Here is a 19,650-nt window from a genome sequence, read left to right as displayed (position 1 = left end):
GGCCCACGCTCAGTCCCGCAGCCCAGGCCCAGCAGCCCCGGAGCTCCGGCCCGGGCCCCAGCCTCTACCTCGCGGCCGCGGCGCCGGCAGGCGACCCAGGGAGAGGGGGACCGGACCCGGGGGTGGGGAGTGGGGAGGTATCCAGCGTGGCCTGGCCTGAGCCAGCAGCACGTGCCAGCAGCAGCAAGGCGCCGGTCCGCGCGCTGCCCCGGGCCAAAAAGCTGGAGAAGCTCGGGGTCTTCTCGGCCTGCAAGGCTAACGGTGCTTGCAAGTGTGACGGCTGGAAGAAGCCCAACCTTCACCGCCCCCCTAAGTGAGGCCTGCCCGAGCAGCAAACACCCTCTGGCTGGCCGCGTGTCCCACCTGGAGAACGCTGGGAGGGAGAGCTCAGCGGGCTGCTGGGGCTGGCGGTGGCCGCGGAGATGCTGTTCACGCCTGTGCCGGAGGACCGCGGCAGACGCCGAGCCGTCACGGCCACCTCCCATGCATCCTCCGGAGGACCCGCCCCCTGTGGAGGAGTGGTCGGGAAGGCCCCCCTTGGAGAAGCCCAGTGCTGAGCTGGGCGGACTGAATTTGGGGCAGCGTAGGTCCAGCCACCCGGCCCCGCGGGAGCCGCAGGCCACGTCCCGCTCTGCTTAACCGCTGGAAGCTGGAGACTCCTGCCCAGTTCCGGCAGAGGTCACGGGGTGGAGATGTCGTCACCCCATGGTCAGTTACACCGGTGGAGATGTCGTCACCCCACGGTCAGTTACACCGGTGGAGATGTCGTCACCCCATGGTCAGTTACACCGGTGGAGATGTCGTCACCCCATGGTCAGTTACACCGGTGGAGATGTCACCCCACGGTCAGTTACACCACGTGGCGGTGTCACTGTGGGCCCCACAGAGCTGGGATGCCGGCCCCGCTCCGAGACGTCTCCCGTCATTGGTTACTGTCACTGCCCGCAGGTGCTGGAGAAGTTTGGGGTGGAGAAGGGCAGACCGGTGCCTGAGAAGAGGACGCCCATGCTAGAGGAGGAGATTTACGGGGAGAATCCCCCCATCTGGCAATCACCATGAGTTTGCATTTGCTCTACGTGGGGGACAATAAAACTCTGAGGTTGATTTTTTTCCAAAAGAAAAAAGTGTTTTCTCCTTTCTTAGACTGGCCAGCACTTAGCACAGTGCCTAGCACATGGGTGCCTAGCAAATATTTGTTTACGGACTGATCAAATAGAATACTTCAAAGCCTTTCAGAAGATGCCCTGGGAAGAATTCTTTACTAAAGAAGAGATAGAATGCATTATGAAATGCAAAATGGATAACTTTGAGTACATTAAACTGAGAAGTTTTTGCACAACCAAACCCAATGCAACCAAAATCCGGAGGGATGTAGTAAATTGGGAAAAAATTTTTACAGCTAAGCTCGGGGATAAAGGCCTCATTTCTAGAATATATAGAGAACTGACCCAAATGTATAATCATACAAGTCATTCCCCAATTGATAAATGGTCAAAGGATATGAACAGGCAATTTTCAGAGGAAGAAATTAAAGCTATCTATAATCATATGAAAAAATGCTCTAAATCACTATTGGTTAGAGAGATGCAAATCAAAACAACTCTGAGGTACCACATCACACCTATAAGATTGGCAAACATGACACAACAAGAAAATGATAAATGCTGGAGAGGATGTGGGAGAGTTGGAACACTAATTCATTGTTGGTGGAGCTGTGAGCGCATCCAACCATTCTGGAGAGCAATTTGGAACTATGCCCAAAGGGCTACAAAAATGTGCATACCCTTTGACCCAGCAATATCGCTACTAGGACTATATCCCCAAGAGATCATAAAAATGGGAAAGGGTCCCACATGTACAAAAATATTTATAGCAGCACTCTATGTAGTTGCCAAAAACTGGAAGTCAAGGGGATGTCCATCAATTGGGGAATGGCTGAATAAATTATGGTATATGAATGTAATGGAGTACTATTGTGCCATAAGAAATGATGAACAAGAAGACTTCAGAGAGGCCTGGAAGGACTTATATGACCTGATGCTGAGTGAAAGGAGCAGAACCAGGAGAACTTTATGCACAGCAACAACCACAGTGTGTGAGAGTTTTTTCTGGTAGACTTAGATTTTTGTAATAACACAAGAACTTCTGAAAAAAAAAAAAAATCCCAATGGTGGACCTCAAGGCAAAAAGCCTTCCACACTCAGAGAGAGAAATATGGAAGTCACTCACATAATGTAGCAGATCATGTTTGTGTATGTGTATCTGTTTGTGTATCATGTTCTGATTTGTTATACGGATTCTTTCATTTATCTTAGTCTGACTACACAGCATGACGATAGTGAAAATATACTCAATAGGAAAGTTTATGTAGAATCTATACAGAATTGTATGCAGTCGTGGGGAGGGAGGGAGGTAGTGGGGGGTGGGTGGGGAGGGATAAAATCGCAATTGTATGGCAGTGATTGTTAAACATTAAAAAAAATAAAAAAATTAATAAAAAAAAAAAAAAAAAGAAGAAGATGCCCTGGGTGTCTTCTACGTGCTAAAAGTGATCTTTTAATGATCTGTTCCAAGAAGATCACAGAATGGTACCTTTAACATTGGAACGAAACAGACAACTGGCACAAGTGATTGATAAGTCAGTTCCATCTGACCTGGGAAGGGGTTGTGAGTCTACATTCCAGAAATCCACATTAACTGAAAGTGGCATGAAGCACTTAGAACATGGTCAGGGTGGCAGGGGAAAGGCAGCCATGTCATGTTGGACAGCTCATACATAGTAATGAGGAGTTTGACTGTGGTCACTTAACCTCTAGAAAATGGAAGCTGGCTCCTGAGGAACAAACACTTGTCTTAGGTATAACAAACATCTAAGGTTTAAGAAGAAAACCTAAGGTTCCCTTAGGTTAAGGAAGGAAATGTACATGGAAAGACCAGGGAAGATATTTGTGGTAGAGCTTTGAGATTCAAGAGACTGAGATGAAGTTGGAATTGCAGGACAAAGGGACGTATTCTCGATTAGAAAACCAAAATGTCAGCCAAATGTCTGACACAACTTGATTTTCTAGATGATTTAATTGAAACTTCTTGCATTCATTCTCCACCCCTAGCCATCATATCCTCCTGGTAAAGGACATGATCTGCTAAGTTCTCTCCTGATTTAGTGGTTTCCCAGGCTATGGGTACATATGTTTGGTACCATCCAATTTTCTTCTTTGTACTTATGTCTCACACATTTTGGTTGTACCTCTTAGTTGCCCTTCCAAGGCTCCTGTGCTGAGGACAAAGTGTTTTTTATCAAATATCACAGTTCCAAAATCACACCTCATTTTTTTTTCCTCCCCACTAGATAATCAAAGTTCCCATTCCTTCAGTCAGGTATAAAAAAAAAAGATATAGTCAATTCACATGACCATGTGATTGGCTAATAGCTTTATTTTCATTTTAAGAATAAATTTATCCGGATGCATATATTATGCTGAATTAATCTCTAATTTACAGAATTCAGACCACAGAGTAGTGATTTTTATATATAGGGGACTTTGTAGCTGTCTTATGCAGGGACTGCAAAATGGTTCTGACTTTTACTCCAAAATATTGTGTTGTTCGGAGGTCCCAGCCCATCTCTAGCTTTCATGCTAATTCTAGTTTTTCTGTAATCATCCCACTTTCACACCCTGTTTTTCACTTTCAAGTACTCACCAATTGCCCTTGCCTCTTTTTCTGTAACTGACCAGATTTCACCAAGGTTTTTTGTGTATCTCTTCCCTGAGGATCCAGGTCCCTGAGGGCTCTGACGACATACTCCGAAGGAATGAATGGCAAAGTCACATGGGAGAATAAAGTGCTATATTAACAGTCATAGCAAATGCTTACCCTCCAACCCCCAGATAAAATGGGAAGAGAGACAGAAAAAAATAATAAAAGGAATTTGTTTTAGACTTCCTGCCTCAGTGTATTGGCGTGCAGCTTTAAATACCATGGTTTAGAGACTGTTATTTTTCTAGAGTTGTCACGCTTCAAAGATCTAAAGATAAACCCCTCCTCCTATCTGAGATGAAAAAAATGCAAGAGCACAGTACTTGGTGAAGTCGAGCCTGTTTGGAGTTAATGAATAGTTTTCTTGAAGCCTCGCCTTCTCTCAGGAGGTGTGTAAGAGTGCATATGGGCATGTGAGGGTTCAGGACAGAGAGGGTGGAACAGTGCGGGTATCCAATCTGCATACACATCAGTGCAGGTGAAGCAAAAGTGGGCTTGGATAAAAGGTGGTGAAATGATTCACCAAATTTGATACCAAAATTAAACTAAAAGTCAAAATAAACAAAATACAGCAAGAGAGAGACCCTATATAAACCAGCTGAAATGTTTGATTTCACTGCCAGATGTGGAATCATTGCTACAGTTAAAACTGGCACATTTGCCACCCAGGTTTCTTGAAGTTTTGCACTACAGAAAACAGCTGGACTTGTTTGCTGCCAGGAGGCGACTGCTGTCTCTGTTATCCAAATGCCTGATTTAGATATGTACTAGTGAAATGAACAAAGCAGATCTAAATGTTTATAGGAAGAAAGAAAAGGGGGAGGGTTATAGCATGGGCTAGGGGAGGCAAGAGAGAAGTGGATAATAGTTGGTTTTGATTGGTTTTTTTAAAAGAATATTATTTTAGACCCAAACACCAAAACACAAATACTGAATAGAGAAAAGAAACAAAATATATCATAAACTTAAATATTGGAACATAAATACAAAGCAAGAAAAAAAAACATGTCATGTGCAGAGTAGAACATAAGAGAGGATTAAAAATATGTAAAAAATCAATTTTCATTTCAAGAAAATCTGTATAATAAATAATACACGTGTTGAGCACTGTCTATCTTTTCTTTGCTTCCTTGGAAGTTTTCTCTTGTTCTCTGTTGTGAACTTTTTTTACTTTGTTAATTCCCCCCCTCCCAAGAAGGTTACAGTTAAGTTTGGATATGTTCCTCTATTGCTGTAGATATATACATACACATAAACATATATACATGTATATACACATATACTTTCCCAAAAATATTTTACTCCTGATCTTTGTTTTTGTGTTTGTGCATATCTCTCCTGCCTCCTCTACTGTACTTCTACCTACTACCTTGCCCTCCTATTATTTGCTTACCCCCCCTCCAAGAATTCCTCCCATTCCCATAAATCTAAACACCCTTCTATAAATTCTTTTACCTATTCCCTCCCCTCCCCTCTAAAAATCCCTCCCTACACCCCTACCATTTTATTCCTTCTGAATTTAGAGGACTTGTATATTGTTCTAAATGTATATATATATATATATATATATATATATATATATATATATATACACACATATATATGTAGTTCTAAATATATATATATATAATATATATAGGTATGTATGTATCATTCCCTCTTAAATCCATTCTTCATGAAAGTAGATTACCAGAACTACCAGCCCTCCTCCTCCATCTAATTCTTCCTCTGTATTGATTCTACCCCTTGCATCTCATTTGTATTAATGATGATGATGATGACAGTAATTATTCTTTGTAGCTGTTCCTAAATGGTTTTACTTTTTAAATTCATGTCATACTTAGGTTGACTCCAATCTTTCTTATGAGCTACCCAATTATTAATGAGATTCTTAGATGTACATTTTACATATATAAAAAGTAAACAGTTCATCCTTATGGAATCCCTTATAATCAGCCTTTGATATGTGCCTTATATTTCTCTTGGCTACTGTATGTCAAATCTTCTATTAAGTTCCGCTTTTTTTTTTTTTAAACCAAGTCTTGAAATTCTGAGAGTTGATCAAATGTCCTTTTTTGTTCATTCAGGATTATGCTGGGTACAATATTTTCAGCTGGAGCTCCAGTTCTTTTGCTTTTCAAAATATAGTGTTCCAAGACCTGTGGTCCTTTAATGTCTCTGCTGCTAGGTCTTGTGTGACTCTAATTGTGACACCATCATATTTAAATTGTTTTATTCTTGTTGCTTTTAATATTTTATCCTTGAGCTGGAGGTTTCAGAATTTGACTATGATATTCCTATGAGTTTTTCTCATAGGATCTCTTTTAAGTGATCTTCGATGGATTTTTTTTTCTATTTCTGCTCTCCTCCCTCCTTTTCTAATGTTTCAGGACAATTTTCTTTAATTATTTCTTTTATTGTTGTATCAAAATTATTTTTTTGATCATAACTTTCAGTTAGTCTGATTGTTTTTATGTTTTCTCTTCTTGTCTGTTGTCCGAATATGTTGTTTTTCTTGTTTCACTTTCTCTTCTATTTTTTTCATTATTCATATTTTGTTTAATTATTTCTTGATCTCTAATAATTTTGCTGGCTTTACCTTGCCCAATTCTAATTTTCAAGGTGTCATATTCTTCCTTAAGATTCTGGATCTCCTTTTCTAATTGGTTGACTTTCCTTTCATAATCTTCTTGGGTTTTTTGGATTATTCTTATTTTTTTATAGTTTGTCCTCCATCTCTGTCATTTGATTTTTAGTCATTTTTAAGATCTTCTATGAATTCTCTTTGAGTAGGTGACTCTTTGGGGGTTTCTTTACTTCAATATCCTCCTCTGAAGATGAACCCCAGTCTCTTCTACTCCCATAATGGCTTTCTATGGTTGGATTCTTCCTCCTTTCCGTTTGCATTTTTTTTTTTTTTTTTTTTGGTGCTAATAGCTTAATTTTTGTCAACACCTCTAGCCCTGGGGTATGGGGAAAGTGCCTCTTGTCCCAACTGCAACCAACCTCCTTTAAATGCCTCTAGCCAGGGGCTTTCTGCCCCATGTCTTCTGCATTCACCGGGTGTGTGCTGGTTCCTTCTTGACCTCCGCCACTCTTTGCAGCACTGCTGGGTCTGACATTCCTGATCAGGCTCAGATGCCCAACTCCCTTCACTATCCCAGGTGTAAAATTCTTGTGATTGGGGCTGAGGCAGCCTCTCAAATCGACTAACCCCAGGGCTTGCCTCTTGCTGTTAAAGCAAACCCTAGCCTGGAGGTGTTTGCTCTTGCAGGGACCAAACCTAATCCTAGGATTTTTCTTCTGATCTTCTCAAATTGCCCCAGGAAGACCCTGGTTGTGTACCTATTCTTATTTATTTTTACCTGCACTTTGTTCTCCCTGAGGTGTTATTTTATCTCTTTTGTGGGGGAAAATCTTGAGAGTTTGATATTTTCTGACCTACTCCATCATCTTCCCAGAATCCTCTTTTGATGGATGTTTAAAGAAAACTTGAGAACATACCCCACAGAGTTCATGTGAGGATCAAATGAAGTAAAATAATAACTAGGGTTTATAGTTGATTGTAAAGTTAACAAAACGTTTTAAATATTTTATCTCAGCTTATTACATATATAAAACACTTTGCAAGCTTCAAAGTCATATTTAAATATCCTTATTATCATAATTAAAACCTGCTATGTGCCAGGTATTGTGTTTTGTGCTAGGAAGACAAAAACAGAAATGAAATTGTCTATGACCTCAAAAAAACTTAGATTCTATGGAAGGAGAACTCCTAGGCTATACAGACTGAACTCATACAATTAAGGCTCAGAACCAGTATTGGGCACCTAATAAAAATTTTGAAGATAAGAAATTTTATCACCTTTCCATTCTTCCTTTATGCATCCTTGGCCTTTATTTCTCTGACTCTCTCCTACCCTAGAAGGTCCCCATTGCTTTCATACCAGCCCCTACACCTAGCAGTGCAGAATTTCTCACTGTAGTACAATGCCTGGGAAAGCATTCCCTACCCTACACTCTGGGATCCACATTCTTTGTACCCTTAACTCTATTCAGACTTGTCACTCCCACTGAACTGAGAGCTCTACACTCAGCTAGTAGGGAATTGTAAAATGATTTCATAAACTACTTAATTCATAACTTAGAATAATGATAATTGACATTTAAATGGCGCTTTGCATACATTATCTCATTTGGGCCTCACAACAATTCTGTGAGAGAGGTACTACTTGTATAATTATACTCATTTTTTAGATAAGTAAACTGAGGTTCAGAGAAGTCATGAGTTGTCCATGGTCACGTAGCTAATGTCAAGGCAGGATATAAACCCAATTTTGACCTCCAAGCCACTTGGTCTTTTATAAACTATCTTCAGACCACATGAATAATTCAGCTAAATGAATTATTTGATATTGTTTAGTCCAAATGATATATTGAGTAGCTGGTGTGGTGTCACAGAGACAAAAATAAAAGTAAAACATTACATGTTATTTTTAAAAAATCAGCTTTGATTTTTTCTTACTCAGTAATAAACTTCTTTCTCTTTCTCTGACTTGTCTTCCATTGCCCTTTTGCAGAACAGTGTAACATTCTGGGGTTGATGAATGACTCAAGTTACTATGAATATGGCTTTTATTTTTCTATTTTTTTTTTCTCCTCAAGGGGAAATATTTTGAGATTTAAAACTCCAGCTTGATGTAGAAACCCAAGTAAGAGGGTATTGAATATGGATTCACTTTCATCTGGATTAAACCACATTCCTAGCTTCTGTCTGGGACACAGATAACAATATATATACTAACTCTGTTTCAGGAATATGTTGATTTAGGGCAATTAAAATAGTCTGTCAGTATCAACTACAAAACCTAGGTCAGGCTTCTTATTTTCTTTCCCAGGGAAAATTCAACAGACAAGACAAATAGCAATAATTATTAAAATTTGATGTGTATATTTACCCCCTAAAAGTGAAGAGGCATTAAATTATGATGCTACCCCCATTTTATAGATGAAGAGAATGAGAGACAAACGTTAAGCAGCTCATCCAGGATCACACAAGTACCCAAATCTGAATTTAAACTCAAGTCTTCCTGATTCTTAGAAGAGTACTTTAGCCACTACATACTTCAGCCCTCAGACTTCAACTCTCTCATATGTAAAATGGGGTTAATAATACCTACAGTACATATTTCAAAGGCTTGTTGTAAGAAATATAAAGCATTTGATAAAGCTGAAAGTACAAATGTGGTGGAAGGGGGAGGAGAAGGAGTGACCCAGATATGTCATTTCACCTATCAATTAATCAATCAGTATTTATTAAGTAACTGCTTTGTATTAAGTGAGGTAGTTAGTTGGGGGAGCAGACACAGTGCCAGGCCTGGAGTCAGGGAGACTCATCTTCCTGAGTTCAAATCTGGCCTCAGACACTTACTAGCTGTGTGACCCTGGGCAAGTTACTTAATCCTATTTGTCTCAGTTTTCTCATCAGTGAAATGAACTGAAGAAGGAAATGACAAATCACTCCTGTATCTTTGCCAAGAAAACCCCAAATGGGGTCATGAAGAGTCAGACACAACTTAAAACAATGACTGAAAGGAAGTATGTATTAAGTATCTACACTGTGCTAAGCACTAGAGACAAAAATACAAAAAAGGACAGTCCCTGCCATTAAGGAGCTTCCAATATAACTGGAGAAGTCATGGAAAATACCCAATTCTGGGGTGATGGTAGAAAAGTCAGAGAAGGCCCAGATTGATGTGGTCAGATGAGAGATGAGATATTCTGAGCTCAGCTTCCTCCTTAAATGAAGGTTTGGGAGTTCACAACCCCACCATCCAATCAGAAGAACAGAGGGTCATGGTGAGCCAGAGGACAAAGCAAATGAGATCTTGCCGAATAATAAAGTTTTCCCCAAAATGAGCTTCCTGGAGCCTAGTATGAAAGTCAGAGGAGTCCCAAAGTCTGGTGCAGCCCAGCAAGAAATGAAAAGTAGGGAATTCTTCCACTGAGGCTAGAGAGGAACTCATTTTCAGTTCATATACTTGTTGCATGGAACTCTGGGAAGCGATATTACTTATCTATGGTAAGTCAGCAAACAAAGATTAAGTTCTTGCTGTATGCCAGTCATAACAATTTGTATCTCTGGAATTTATATGTTGGGGTTACAAATTAAAAAGTGGAACAGACACAGTCATATAGGTAATATTGGGCAGGCAGACAGGACCTGAGACCATCTTCCTGACTGTAAAGCCAACCCTCTACCCATCATACCTCATTGCCTCCCTATATAAATATACTATTATTTTTATGTGTTTTTGTGTGGATATGTGCAAATAAACACCAGTTAATTGCGGATGTATTTACTAGCTATGTGACATTAGGCAAGTCACATCATTTCTCTGGGCTTACATTTATCGTCAATAAAATGAGGGAATTAGACTTAGACGTTGTTTGTGGCAGATATGATTTATTGTGAAGCTGGCCTTTCTCAAAGTGGGTATTTCAGAAAAAAAAGAAGAATCCAATTCAGGAAAATGTTGCTGTGGTTCTGGGTTCAAATCTCAGCTCTGCCACCTATTACTTATGGGACCTCAGGCAAATCATTTCCCTTCTCTTGGGCCTTGGGTTCCTCATCAGTAAAATGAAAGACTTGAACTAAACAATTTCTAAGGTCTCTTCTAGCCTTAAATACCATGATCCTATAAAACGCTGTTTGCTTTCCCTCCATGTGCTAATGGGAATTCCAAAAACACATCAAGAGTAGACTAGCCCCAGAAGATTCCAAACGTGAGATCAAAGGTAAGTGGAACCTCGTGTATATGTGATGATATATATAAACTGCATGTTCTACTCTGCCAAGAGGTTTCTGCAATCTGCAATTAGTGGAAATGTTCTCATTCTTCTGATATTTCCCCCTAGGGTTGCAGCAACATTATTTTATAAGACAACCCTCCCTTTGATAAGTTAATTTAGTGTGATTGATGCAGTGGACAGCAGGCTTCCCTCTTTCCTGCTGAGCTCATACTATTTGACACTATGGTCCCCAGATGGATAGAATTCCACACTGTGTCCTGTGCTGTGCCTGGACCTTAGTGTCCTGTGTTAAAAGCTTTGAGGTGCACAAATCCTTTTCTAGAAGGACCCTGGGAATAGAAAAAGTTAATAGAATCCTAGATTTAGAGGAAAGGGCCTTAGAGATCATCTATTCCAAATGCTACCCCCATCCCCATTTTACAGATGAGTATAACCCAAAGTTACACAGGGACTGACAATGCTGGCATTGGAACCCAAATCCTCAGACTCAAAATCGAACATTCTTTCACTGCAACACATTGCCTCAGCTATTTCAAGGACCTTCAACAAAATGTATTACCTATTTAAAAAGGCACTTCTGTTACTACCTCCAACTCATCCTCCATTAGAATGAGGTCCTTGTAAGGACAGGAACTGTTTTTTACCTCTTTTTTCTATCTTCAGCACCTGATGCAGTACCTTTTTAATAAATGTTTGTTGACTATTAACTGGGCCTTAGTAAAGACGCACTAGGTCTGAAAAGGTTCGGTTTCCAATCCTGGTAATTTCATCAACTGGCTGTGAGTCTCTGGGCAAGTAACAATCTCCCTGTGCCTTTCTTGTTTTTCTGGCTGACTGTTCCTGTTCATCTGACTATGTCATCTCTATGCTCAAGAATCTTCTGGGACTGTCTATTGCCTAGAAGATAAAGTAGTTCAAATCTGACCTCAGATACTTGCTAGCAGTTGCTTCAGTTTCCTCAGATGTAAAGTGAGGATGATAAAAACACCTTCTTCACAGGGAGGCTTTGAAGATCAAATGAAATATTTTTAAAGCACTTAGCAAAAAGCACATATATGGTTGGTGCTTAATAAACACTTATGCTCTTCCACTCTCCCTTCCCTTCTCCTAACATTTAAGGCTCTCTACCATTTGCTTCCCACCTCCATTTCCAGGCATGTTCCACTGTACTCCAATACCCTCATTTTTTTTTTTTAAATAAACTCTGTCTGGTAAAAATTGACTATGAACATTTCCCTGAACCAACCCAATATTCCATCTGACACCCCCATATTTTCTCACACCCTCTCACAGGGCTGTATGAAGTGCACAGAGAAGATTAGCACCTCAGGCTTGCTGAGCTCTTTTCAGAGCTCTTGCTCATCCACTCTTGGTGTCCACCTGTCACCCCACTCTCATGTGTCTCTCTGAGAAGCTAGAGCATGTACAGTGGCCACACCTTGGTAAAACTGTGACCCCATGCAGGCTGAACCAGGTTGGGGGAAACCAACAAGCCTCAAACTTGTCAGTGAGTTGAGGGGGAGGGGGATGTCTTTCCCAAGCATGTGAAGACTTACCCCAGCATAGCTGATAGGGGAGAATAACTTGTTCTAACAGCCGTGAAGGCAGCTGAAGTAAGTGCCGTGGAGTGCTTAGAGCTTGGTCAGATACAGTAGACATCAGTCATCCACCGCATCCCAGACCATTGCCAGTTGTCTTGACTTTTGTCTTGCCACTGGACTTCAGTGACTCTTGAAGGGAGAGTGAGTGTGACAACTTTGTGTAACTCTGTCTCACTTAAATCCAATTGCAAGCAAGTCAAGATATCACCCTGTTATGTCATCGGTCCTCTTCAAAAATGAAGGACTAAAGAATGAAAAGCCATGTTTTCTCACAAACTATGCCTCTGGCTTCAATGCCTTCATTCCTCAACTCCATCTCCTTGTTCTCCTTCAGGGGCAGCCTCGGGTGCCACATGGGGCAGCTGAGTGGTGGAATGGATAGAGCACCAGTGCAGGAGTCAGGAGGACCTGAATTCAAATCTCATCTCAGGCACTTGACACTCACTAGCCGTGTGACCTTGGGCAAGTCACTTAACCTCAATTGCCTCATCCTGGTATCTCCAGTCATCCTGATGAATATCTGGTCACTGGATTCAGATGGCTTTGGAGGAGAAGAGAGGGTGGTGACCTCTCTCACTTAAAACAAGTCAAGTGCAAGTCATGTCATCATTTCTCTGATGGCATGGTCTTCTTTGGCAACAAAGGACAAACACACACCCATCTCACAAGGGTAAAATGGGAAAAGATATGAATCATAGAATGAATAACTTGAAGGAAGGTCAGAGGTCATCTAGTCCAGCCTACACTGAAACAAGAATCCTACCAGTGACATCCTAAACAAATGGCCAAGTAGTGTCTGCTTGGGGACCTTCAGGGAAGGAGGACTCACTAGTTCCTGAGCCAGTATCCATGAAACAATCCTAACTGTTAGGAAGCTCTTATGTGAATTGAATCTAAATTTACCTCATATAACTTTCACCCACTAGCCTTTTTAGGCTAAGCCAAATATGTTTAATCCCTTCATGGCTGCATTTCAAATACATGAAGATAGATATCATGCCCCTCTCTTTTTTCAAGTTCTTCTCCAGGCTAAATATCTTTAGGTTTTTCACCCAATTATCATAGGGCATGATCTCCTCCCTTCACCAACCTGGTTTGCCTTCCTCTGGAAACTCCTCACTTTATCAATGTCCTTTCCATAAGGTGAGCTCTGATAGCTTGATAAGGACTAAATCTGTTATTAGAGAACTCTCAGTTGATAAAACTTCCCGTGCCAATCCAAGCTGGCACATTCTCTGTAACTTATCACCTTAGAACATACCTAGATTCTAGTTCTAAGTGCTCTAATCTTGAGCACTGAAAAGTTCAATGACTTTCCCAGGGTCACAAAGATAGTGTATAGAAGAGGTGAGACTTGAACCCAGGTCTTTTGGGTTGTGAGGCCAGTTTTTATCTACTATACCATTCTGCTCTAAAGCAAACACAGTACTCTATTATAATTTTGTCTGTAGCTGAGCATATCTTTAAACAGAATGATTAGGTGAGACGAAAGGAAAAAAAGAAAAGGAAAAAGGATGATCAAAGGAACACATCCAAGAGCAAATGCAGAAGCCAAAATAAGAGCAGAGGATGCCTTGGGTTTCCATGAAGACCCTTCCACAAAGGCTCTTTAGCCTACTACTGTGTCTCAGCTTATAAGCACAGCTACATCTGCATCTTTCAAACCTGTCTACTTACAGAGGGAGCATGAAATCATAAATGAGATGCGGTGGCAGGGGTCTTTAGGTACCCTCTGGGAATGTTCTAATCTGCTTGTGCTGTCTGGCAACTGTCTCAAAAGCTCTTCCACCATACCCCCCACAATGAGGGCATGTCAAAGCGATTCTGTGGAGTCCTGAGCCTGAGAAGCCATTTGCTTCCTTCTTGATGAACTGGCTGAAGGGGGAACAGACTCTCCTGCCAGTTCCCATTCTTAACAATGCAATTCTGATGAGTAGAAATTGGAAAGCAATAGAAACATGAGAAGCACCTTAATAAGCAAAAGAACAACATCCAAAATATAGGGGTTGCCACAAAAGACACTCGAAGTAAACAAAGTCAAATCTCTCACTGAGATATCTGTGTGTGTTTATGCTTTTTCTTTTTTTATGTAATTTAATAATATCATGTAGAAATTTGGTCTGGTTGGTAGAATCTGTTCTTTTCCTCACTATCTACGCAGTCTGAGGCTCCAAGTGAAGTGAATTTCACTCTGAAAAGGATTGCCCTTAGATATTTTCTCTTTCCTTTTCCAGAACTGCAGCTCACAGTCAAAGCTACATACGTCTTTCCTCCTGCTCCCACCTTCCTCCCAGCTTCCCCATGACTGTGGCAAATCCATATAGTGTAGGAGAGAGACAGAAACACAGAGGGAGAGGGAGAGAGAGACAGAGAGAGAGACAGAGAGAGAGAGACAGAGACAGAGACAGAGACAGAGAGACAGAGAGACAGAGAGAGAGAAGAAAAAAAACTTGGCCTCTAGGAGAAAAGAGAGAAACATTTGAGTCCTGGCACACTGCAACAAGCACACAAAACCTTTTTTGTTCCAAGGCAAAACCCCCAAACAATGAGCCGTAGGGGCGCTTTTTAGAAATCCTCATGTGCCTAGTGAAGCAGAGCTGACTGAGTTATAAGCAATGATCCCAAGAGGTGGCTGTAAATTGGTGCAAAATGAAGTTCTATTATGAAACCCTTTAATGGGAAGCACCCGTTGGCACCTCTCCCTCCACCATGTGGGGAGTACTCCAACCTTCTCTCCAAGAAAAGTTCATCTCAAGACACCGTGGGGAAATTCTTTTACCACAGGAAAACAAAAATTAAGCAAATCATTTCTGATTGATGTTTTGCAGCAACATGACAGATTGGGATGAGGGAGAATATGCCCTGTGGAGCTTGAAGCATCCTATGGATATCCCATCGGTATTTGTAATGCTTGAGAACAGGGGAAAATATTCCAATTTCACAGCAGGAACTGAGGCAGATGGGAGAAGGGGAAAATAAAATCCTGCTCACAGATGTACTGAACTCGAGAAAATGCAATTTGAACTGAGACTGGAAACATTTTCACCTGGAGCAAGTAGTGTAGGTGAGTATGAGAGGTGGGGAGGGGAGAGTCAACTGACAAACTCTGTGGTGAGGAGAAAGAGCAGCCTGGATCACCTCCAGTAGTGGCCCTACCATGAGGAAGAAGCACATTGCCACTGCCAAGATTCAGCTGGGTCAAACTGGAAGGGGCCTGGCGACAGCAGCCAGTGAAGAAGGAGGAAGGATGGTGCCCGTTGCTAGAGGCAGAGCTGTTCAGGAGAAAAACAGATGGCAATGGTAACTCAGGGGAGGAAGGGCATAGTTGAATGAGCACATGCCTTCATGCCAGCACCCTCTAAACCACCTGCCCTAGGAAAAGTCCTGAGAACCTATCCCTAGTTACAGCTCTGAAAATCATTCTAGTCCCTCTCCTTAACTGGGATTCAATGAGGTCATTTCCCCCATCACATATCTTCAGTGGGGGTTTACTGTTAATCAAGATAAACTGAAATTCCTTTGCCACATATGCTTCTATAAGCTGGAACTAACCTAGCTTTCCAACATCAACTCATGCTATTCTCCTCCAAATATTCTACAGACCATTCAAACCCTTTTCCTCTAAACTTGTACTTTTTTTTAATCATCCTGCTTGGAATCCCCCACCCACTCCCACCTACCTTTAAATCCTAGCTTCAATGTAACCCTCTCCATGAGTCTTTTTTTTTCCTGAATGAGGTAAAGATAAGGGTCAAAGAAGGTATAAAACTACTCCTCACTATAAATGGGATGATGATAATGGAGAGAAGGAAGAGTTGTTCAACCTTCATTATACTTCTGTTTTCTCTGCCAAAGAGAATAGTAAGTACAGATCAGCTAATGGATAGAGCTAGTGGGGTGACACAGCGAATGGAGTGCTGGGTATGCAATCAGAAAGACTCATCTTCCTAAGTTCAAATCTGACTTCAGACACTTTACTAAGTGGGTCATTTAACTTTACCTCAGTTTCGTCATCTGCTCATCTGTAAAATGAGCTGGAAAAAGAAATGGCAAATAATTCCAATATCTTTGCCAAGAAAATCCTAAATGGCATCATAAAGAGTTAAATATGACAGAACAACAGGAAAAGCTAATCGAGGGTAGATACTCAAGATGAATCAGAAGATATCAAGGGAACAGATTATCTGACCTTGATGAGCTCAAATCACTGGACCCAAACAAAGTACATCCTTTGGCTGCCAAAAGAACTGGCAGATGTAACCATTGTCAGATATCTTTGAAAGATTGTGAAAAGTAGAAGACTCAGAGAAAGAAAAACGTATGACTTTTCACAAAAGGAACAGGATTGGAGTCTGTAAGCTTGATGACTTTGATTTCTTGAAAAATTCTCAAATGTATTAGTAAAAGAGTGGCAAATGAATAACTTAAGAAGGAAGCAGTGATCAAAGAGCTAACAGGATGGACCAAGACTAGATCATGTCTGTCGAAGCTTATTTCCTTCTTTAACAAGGTTGCTAGATGTGTAGATCAGGTGACTGCTATAGATACCATTTACTTAGATTTCATTGAAGCCTCATGTAAAATTTCTACATTATTCTTCTGTAGAGACTAGGTAAGTAGTATAATCCTATGGTTTAGAAATTGATTCAGGAACCAGACTCAAAGAGTTAATGTTGATGGTTGATCAATGATTCTGTAATCATATATTTAACCTGTAGAAGAGATGATGCAATGGCATTTGATATCTGTCTTCCAGTGTTGGAAGCACTGTCACCTGGAAGAGGGTACTTGTTCTCGGGGCCCCAAGTGTAAAAACCAGAAACAATGGATAGAATTAGCAGATTTAGCCTGGCAGTAAACTTTCTCACTGTTAGCCCTATACATACACTAGACCTACACATTCAATGAGCTGCTTTCAGAGGCAAAGGGTTTCCTTTACTAATAGTCGCCAAGCAAAGATTGCATGACCACTTGTCAAGCATGTCAAAGAGGGTTATTAGAAGAGAATAAAGCTTCATAAAGAGGGGATTCTTGTTGCAGTCTAGATTGGACTAGATGGTTTCTGAAGTTGCTTCCCTCTCTAAGATTCTGTGACCTTCCTCCTAAGACCTCCACTTTGCCATGAGCAAGAGAATCTTGTTTCTTATCAGTATCTAGATCTTGTGCCCCCCATACACTCTAAGCTTCGTGAGGACAGGAATAATATTTATCTCAACTTCACATGTCCTGTGAATACCTGCCATAGTGCCCTGTCCATATCCTTTAATTAAAAATTAAATTGCTTTAGTGAGGTTTGAAGGAATAATTCCTCATTCTATTCAAAGCATAAGACAATCTGTTACTTCACTTCTCCCAGCATCTATTTTCCTGTGTCAAACAACCAACAAATGTTTTCATTGAACCCCTACTAGGTGGTGAAAACTGTTCTGGTGCTGTGGGACTTATAAAAGAAGTCTGATATGCTCCTTGCTCTTTGGGAGCTTACAACCATGATGGCAAAATAATATAGTGTTAAGTTTATGAGTCCTCTAATAAGTTCTTTTTGAAACTGAGAAACAGGGAAGATTCATCTAGCCTGGGGTAACATAGGAAAATTTGGAGGAGGATGGATTTGATCTGAATCTTTGGGGATAGGTAAATTTGTTTAGAAGAGCCCCATTCGAAGTGAAACAAAGGGAAAGAGTAAAAGTAGACCCAGGGTAAGCAGGAATCAGCATGGACCCTTACGGGAGGGAGGGAAACAAAAGGAGAGATACATTTAAAAAACATATTTGAGAGAATAAAATAAAATGAGTTTAACACTCAGAGTAATTAGTTTCTTACTATTCTCAGCATTCATTAGATTTTCCTCTTGAAAAGACCTTAGCTTAAAAGAGCCTAAGTGTCCCACTGTATCCTGGGCCACCTCCAGTCATCCTGATCAATCACTGGATTCAGATGGCTCAGGAGGAGAAAATGAGGCTGGTGACTTTGCACAGCCCTTCTTCATTCAAATCAAAGTCAATTGCAAGCCATGTCATCTCCCTGATGCCATGGTCTTTCCCAAGAACGAAGGACAAACCACACATAACCTTAATAGATCAGTGTTCCTCTTTCCTCCCTCTTCCCTTTTTCCTTGTTTCCTTCTTGTCTTCTCTGTGCATTCAAACAGAGAATATCACTAAGGTGGAGATGGCAGAGGGTGTCATTAAACAGTGAATAGTTATGGAAGAGACACAGGGAGAAGGGAGGAAGTAGCAGAGTATGGGGAAATAGCTTCCCAGGCCTCTGTCAAATGAATTTTTAAAAGGTCTCCAGTTACAGGAGTCACAAAGGGAATAGGGGAGGCAGGGCAAGCACCATATCTTTAGGGGTATATTATGGCTCTAGTACCTGACAGAAATTATTTTCTATCTTATTTATACATATGTATACATATGTATACATATATATGTATACATATGTATAGGTTGGTTGGTGGTTGTCCTTCATTTTCGAAGAGGACCAAAATGACATCACCATGATAAAGTGAAGTTTCAGGGTGTACGACTGTGGCTGATCAGAACAATACAAGCTCAGAATGCTGTACCACAGGTTGGGCACAGATAGTCCATATGAACTTTTGGGGTGGATACTCCAAATTTGCACATCCTACATTACTTTGTGCTGTCTCAATTCTGCTTTGCTCATGTATATAAAACCATACATAACAATAACCAATGATTAAATTAGGATTGAGATTTTTCCTTTCTATTTCCTCATTCAGGGACTAGCCCTTGATGGTCAGCTAGCCAGCCTCTGAAGGACATTGTGGATAGAGGAGATTGCCCAAATCCTCTGGGTACATGCTTTATGATCTTGGACTGGACCCTACCCAACTGGAAGACTTTACAAACAGAATCCATTCTAGAGGAGTTCTTGCCCTTTGGAAATAAGCCCCTGTCCTTGAACCCTCCATTTTACAATTCAGAGTGACCCAGTTTATAAAGGAGAAAACCAACCAGATTAGTCTGGATAGAGATGGATTCCTTTGTCCAGCTTGCTGGAGGCAGCTGAGTCTCATGATCAAGTCACATTCTTAGCAGGAGCTGCTGAAGACTTTTTTAACCCACCTCCTCATGAATATGTCTACCTCCTTATCAATTGTTCACCAATCAGGCTGATTTTCATCTGTCAGGAGCACCTCATTTTCCAAAAGTATTTACGCATTCAGGGATCTCCACGGTGTCATCTTTGGTTGTCAAGAGAGATCAGTGTTAATCAATGAATTGATTATTAGCTAGCCTAATTAATAAATTGATTATTAATTACCCAGAAATTCTGTCTCCTAGGATTTTTTATTTGTCACATCTCTTAGGATGATTTTTTTTCTTGATAAAGCTTTACAACTCATCTGGCGATAGCTCCTCTTCCTCTAGTATTCTTTCTGGGAAGGATGATGGTTTCAAGAGGTTGAAGGGTGTGTGTGGGGGAGCGAGCAGCTTCACCTAATAATCCC

At 40.9% G+C, this 19,650-nt stretch overlaps 1 protein-coding gene across 2 annotated transcripts in view; it reads right to left on the bottom strand.

The window, feature by feature from the left end:
- NCKAP5 (NCK associated protein 5) overlaps nucleotides 1–19,650 on the bottom strand; it is a 1,146,457-nt gene that overhangs the window by 1,025,298 nt on the left and 101,509 nt on the right. The window contains exon 1 of one of the 2 annotated variants that reach the window (XM_072613276.1): nucleotides 364–452. The exons of the other annotated variant lie outside the window; for it this stretch is intronic. The gene's annotated coding sequence lies outside the window, so the exon portion shown is untranslated. Of the gene's footprint in view, nucleotides 1–363; nucleotides 453–19,650 lie in introns of those variants that run through there. 2 annotated transcript variants of the gene reach the window in all.

The sequence above is a fragment of the Notamacropus eugenii genome, chromosome 5 (assembly GCF_028372415.1).
Source record: "Notamacropus eugenii isolate mMacEug1 chromosome 5, mMacEug1.pri_v2, whole genome shotgun sequence".
NCBI lineage: Eukaryota > Metazoa > Chordata > Mammalia > Diprotodontia > Macropodidae > Notamacropus > Notamacropus eugenii.
This window is presented reverse-complemented; position numbering and strand designations above follow the sequence as displayed.